The sequence below is a fragment of the Lactuca virosa genome, chromosome 1, assembly GCF_052849685.1.
Source record: "Lactuca virosa cultivar CGN04683 chromosome 1, Lactuca_virosa_CGN04683_v6, whole genome shotgun sequence".
Classification (NCBI taxonomy): domain Eukaryota; kingdom Viridiplantae; phylum Streptophyta; class Magnoliopsida; order Asterales; family Asteraceae; genus Lactuca; species Lactuca virosa.
Window position 1 is genome coordinate 170,558,272 of NC_136426.1, and position 6,544 is coordinate 170,564,815.

Consider the following 6,544-nt stretch of genomic DNA (forward strand, 5'->3'; position numbering starts at 1 on the left):
GTTGCAAAAATAAGTATACAAGTTTCGTTGCTAAAATGAGTATACAAGTTTCGTTGCTAAAATGAGAGTACACAAGTTTCGTTGCTAAAATGAGAGTACACAAGTTTCGTTGCTAAAATGAGAGTACACAAGTTTTAATGCTAAAATAAGTATACAAGATTCATATGTGCATCAAGTTTCCATTCATGAGTTCACAACCCAAGCCTAATGACCAAATTGTGCCCTATTGACTACTATGTGTATCGTAAACATAGTGTATAAATATGGTAAAATGCACTCAAGCGAATCGTGCGAGTGAGGAGTTGTCTACCTCATAATAGCGCTATCCATAATGACCATGGGCTCAAAAGAGCTAATGAGTTGTGTCGAATGATTCCAAAGACTTAACCACGATACAGTCCTCATGAATTAAAGTAACATACACATACATGCAAAATATAGCAACCAAGATTATACGAGTCAAAATAAATACAACAAACATAAATAATTTAGGGCATGTTTTTCCACCCCAAAACATTTAAAAACCAAAAATAGGGGGAGGCGTGAGTACTCACAATGGTTCAAAAGTTATAAGTAATGCCTTGGACACGTCAACACGTCTTAGTACCGGGATCTTATGATAACAACACACTCTAGTGAGTTTCCATGGAACAAATCTAATACTAATATACAATTCCTACGTATAGAGAAATGCCAAAATTTACTTTAAGAATTAGGTTTTAATTACTTGGTGACAAATTTTTCTGAAATGTTGGAATTTTATATCTCATGTAGTTCAAATACAATTTTAGGTGGTATTTTCCAGATTTTGTATTATTAATTGTAGAGCATTTTAATATTTTCAAAGGTGTTTTAAATAAGAAAAATCCAAAATATTATCAAACAGTTTCCAAAAATCTTCAAACTTTTTATTTTCATTCTAAATACAGTGAAGGTCTTCCATAAAAGTTTTCTTGAATTTTTGATGTGTTTAATTATTTTTCCTTTATTTAATTGCTCAAATCAACACAAATTTATGAAAAATAGCAACCAGTTAAGATAATTCTCCAAAAAAATTTTAACACTGATATTCATCATGTATAAGCTGGGAAAAATATAAAACTTTGTTTTTAGACAGATTAACGTGATTTTAAGATTTTTGTATATTTATTATATAAAAATCGAAATAAATAAGAATCAGTTTATAAAATTCTCCAAACATTATTTGTCACTATTATTTAACATATATAAGCTGGGAAAAATATTAAAGTTAGTTTTCAAACAGTTTAACTATTTTTCTTTGTTTTATTCATTTAAATAAGCATTAATTCATGAAAATTTATTAAACAGTAGATAAAATTCACTAAGCTTTTTATTTACAATTACTATGTAATACAAGATATTCGAATGAAGTTTCATAATTTTGGGATAAGTGTAGATAGTTTTCATCAATTTAATATATTAAAGATTCATTAAACCGGAAAAAATAAGAAATTATCATGGAAAAATATGTAAATATTTTCATAGGGTCGATTTCATGCCAAGAAGATGCAAAAATTATAAAATATAGTTTTGGACATTCACAACTTTATTTTACTATTTATTTATCTTTAATAAAAGTAAATTCGAAATCAACTGAATAAAAAGGCACAAAAATGCATGCAACTTCATGAAACGTCTTTAATTAGTGTATAGGTCATATGAAATATTTACCAGAATTTATTGACCATAAAAATTATTTTATGTGAATTATTGGTCTATTTTCTTCCAATAATTATAAAAATTCGAGAAAAGTAAGTTATTTTCTGAAAATTTTCAGAACTTCTCATTTTACTGTTGGGATTCTGGGAAAAATCAGATTTGTGTTAAAAATGAGTTTTAGATAATTTGGTGGATTTAAATCACTTCATGCATGAGTTTGAACCTTTTAACAACATACTTTAATCATCAAGCATCTTAGGCTTGAAGATCAACACATGCATGTTGGGTTAAAGCCATGAATGAGTTTGAAAAGTTTAAAAATCATTTTTGAAAGAAAACATTGGTTCATGTTGTGATTTTTCTATCAAAACTAGTGTAAAAATTGTTTACTTTGATTTTGACATAGGTTTGGATCATAGGATTTCTCCATTTGCAACATGCATGTTATTTTTAGGTGAAATCCTACCACCATCATCATCATAATCGTGGATAAGGTATATGGTTCAAAAAAAATTCATAGAATGGAGTAGAAGTAGAAAGAAATGCATAAAATGGTGTAACTTTGAAAGAGGAAAAAGGGGTTTTCGATTTTTACCTTAAGAATACACTTGAGGAAGATGATTTTTAGTGTTGAAGGAGTGTTCTTGGCTGAAATGTTATGATGGGGGATGATGAATCTGAAAATGAGTGAGATTAAGGGAGTTTGAGTGGAGACAAAGGAGAAAGAGAGAAAATGATGAAGGAGGAAGAGTGTATGGAAATATATGATGATTAGTGGTTTTGGGAAGAGGAAATAGGCTTCCTTGGGAGAGGAGGGTCGAAATTTGGGAATTTGCCTAGAATTTAAGGGTTATGCCAAGGTTTTAAAAATTTTAAATTTTCTTTTTTATAACCAAGTTTTAATCAACTTGAATAAATTTTTATAAGCTCCTAATAAATCTTATGGAGTTTTGAACAATAAAGTTTATAAATTTTGGGTTTTAAGGCTTTTTAAGGTTTTGTGATTTTGTTAGATATTTAACCACATATTGAAGTGAAATTAAAAGATTTTAAATTATTTTAGGTTTCACACCCTTTTCCAACTATAAGAAATGTTTGTGGTTTGTTCTAATTCGGGTATTGGCATTTCCTATAGTAGTTGAACAATTCACTTGAATTGTAGGAGTCAAGTATATTAGTCCTAGTTTTCAACTTTGACTTAAGTTCCTATGACTGACCTAATCTCTACTGCTAGGTCAGGTGCATGATGTGTCTACATGATTCTTGCAAGATGTTCGAGTCAAAGAATGAACCGAATATGGATGGTCACTACAGTTAAAGTAGTTGTACAATTCACATATCAATGTGAAATCTAAGCGTACTATCCCTCGGTTCTAATTGTTTCCAAGTTTCTAGTATGGTATAACTTAGCTTCTAGCTACCAAGTCTGGCATGTGTCGTGCCTATACGTGTAACTAAGCTTAGTCAAATCTACAACCGACTCGAATTTTGTCGGTTGTCACACTAAGTTCAACGTCATGGAGCATGGATGGCCACGACGTGGAATGAAATATTCCACACGTGTTTTGGATGTCCGTGATGGTGTTATAATGGAGATCAACGACGTGGCAGCTGGCGCAACCCAAGCCCACAAAGTTTTAGGGTTTCTTATTTAAGCTCCTAAACTTTAGGTTTAGGGCATCCTCTTCAGCCTCCACCTCCCCATCTCAAAACTCTAGCCTCCATACATGCTTTAGAGTCCATTTCATCCATTTTGAGCCTTGTTCTTAGCTTTTTGATAGAGCATTGGAAGAGGGAAGTTCACAAGGAAGCAAGGGAACAAGGAGCGAGTTTGGATCCAACATTCTCTTCAACTTTCTAAGTTGTTTAAGGTATAAAGTTCATACCTTGGCACCTTTTCCTCTAGATTCAAGTTGTAGGTCATATTTGGGTGTTTTTGTCCCTTTTTTGGATGATCTTGGAATTTGAAGAACTCCATAATGTATGGTGGATTTCCTAGGTCCTTAGACTTTTGTTGATTGAGAAAAAGGACCATACTTGGTGTATTTTGTGACCATGTTCAAGTTATAGCCTCATTAAGGACTTAATGGAGTTTGAATGCTAAATATAGCCTTGAAATGGAGTCCTAATGGATAATGTTGGAAACTTTATCCATTAATTAATTGTGGAAGAGTAGATCTGGAAGTATGAGCTTTGAAATGAAAGGATTAAGCTCTTAATAAGAGAAATGGTATTTTGCTAGTGTCCACGACATGGTGAAGTCAAAAAATTACGACTGCCTTATCCCCGCATTGCTATGACGAGGCCAAGGAGGGCCACAACGTGGAAATTTCCTTCTTGATTGACTGTTTGACCTTGCGTTCCCACGATGTGGCCAATGAGGGCCATGATATGGCGTTGACTTTAACCAAGATTGACCATTAACTTTTGACTAAAATCCTACTATATTTTAGTGCTAGTACATTCGTGGGAGCATTCGGTACAGAAAAGGGAAGTGCGTCGCTCTGTTTTTGGGTTCTTCGTTTCAGGTGAATTTTCCTTACTGTACCCGTGGGTCAAAGGCACCCATACCGGCCCACTAATTTTGGTTATCATTTAGTAGAGGGATGCTCTAAAGGTTGTATGTAGTCACATAATATATAATGAGGACTCTTCATCTAGTCTCTCTTGCCTCTCCCTTGTTTGGTTGTGGCTCTAGAGTAGGATCATCTTTATGGGTGTCTATCTCACCTCTAGATACATATGGTTATGCATTCCCTGGAGATTTGTTATATGTCCTTATATATAGGATGTTGTTGTACTATAGTGAAGTTATATATATATATATATATATATATATGTATGTATGCATATATATATATATATATATATATATATATATATATATATATATATATATATATCCTTATGTATTAGGATGCAACAGTAGTGGTAATGTCCTTCCTGATTGACTGTTGACCTTGCGTTTCAACGACGTGGCGAAGGAGGGCCACGACATGGCGTTGACTTTAACCAAGATTGACCATTAACGTTTGACCAGTTTGACTTAGGGTTAAACTTAAAGGATTTAGGATGTTGACTAAGATCCTACCATGTTTTAGTGCTAGTACATTCGTGGGAGCATTCAGTACAGAAAGGGAAGTGCGTCGCTCTGTTTCTAGGTTCTTCGTTTCAGGTGAATTTTCCTCACTGTACCCGTGGGTCGAAGGCACCCATACCGACCCACTACATTTCGTTATCATTTAGTTGAGGGATGCTCTAGAGGTTGTATGTAGTCACATAGGATACCATGAGGACTATTGATGTAGGATTTCTTGCCCGTCCCTTTTTAGGTTGTGGCTCTAGAGTAGGATCATCTGTCCGGGTGTCTATCTCACCTCTGGATAGATATGGTTATGCATTCCTTGGAGATTTGGTTATGCGTCCTTATGTATAGGATGTTGTTGTGCTATAATGAGCTGCTATATGTATATATATATATATATATATATATATATATATATATATATATATATATATATATATATATATATATATATATATATCCTTGTGTATTAGGATGCAGCAGTAGTGGTATGATGGTTAGAGTACAGTAGGCTGGTTATCGTGTAGTGGAATGCTCTAGGGGTTATATGTAGCAATGTAGGATAGCCTATGAACTCTTGATCAAGGCTTTCATGTATGTTCCTTGTTTGGTTGTGCCTCTAGATTAGGATCATCCGTTCGGGTGGCTGTCTCACCTCTGGTTCCTTATGGTTATGCATTCCATGGAGAGTTGCCGATAGCAGAGTAGTGTTTTACTAAGGGTCTAGTTGGTGGTAGTGAGCTATATGATTGGTAGTTGTCTGTATTTATGTGTCTACTTGATCTCTTGTTTGTTTATATGTCGACATATTATGGCGGTTGAGGTTGAGGCGATCCTACTGTGTGTTGTTGGCGTAGAGACCAGGTGTGGGCCGGTTGTAAAATGTATGCACAGAGGCTTGGGAAGAGCAGTTAGGTTGAGGCGGCAAGTGAACATACCCAGGGTAATCCAGTCCGATGACTGTTGACCCAATATGCATGCTTGTATATGTTCTGTTTTGTGTGGTATATTGGTGAAACTCACTAAGATTTGTGCTTACCCAGTTGTATATTATTTTAGTTGTGATCATGGGAAGGCGAAGGCGTGACTATACACACTTATTAACAACATTGAGGATTCTGCGTTTATTATATTACTCTGATTTTCGACTAATTTAGTTTGGAATAAATATTTTTCTTAAAAAGGATTTATAATTGTGAAGTTTTACCTTAATAAAAATAAAAAATTTTGGTTGTGAAAAAGGGACGTTACATCCGGCCTACTAGCTACTACATGTTGAGCGCTCTCAGGGACCTCATGGTTTCCCCAGATACTTAAAACTAAGGAAAAAATAGGGCTAGAATAGAAGAAAATAGTAGGAGAACAATAGGAGGTGGAGGAAATGAAAGGAGCAAATGGGGGTATTTCTTGCCTGATTTTCGGACGTGTGCAACATGCCCTGTTGATGTCAGCCCTCCCAAAAGCTGAAATGTGTTCGATTATGCATGGTGCGACGTGAACCTTCTAGAAACATGCGCACTTTGTGCTATTTTCACGGGGTGCATCTCACAAAACTTCAAAAATTTGTAACTTCTTCATACGAACTCCAATTTTAACGTTCTTCATATCCACACGTACCTATCGTTGAGATCTACAACTTTCATTTAGACTCCATCTGCAAATTTTGACTTTGTTCTTAAAGTTATATTTTTAACTGGATTAAACTATTAAAGTCTGTTAAAAATTCATAACTTTTTTATACGATATCTGATATCGATTGTCTTTATATCGATGAATAGG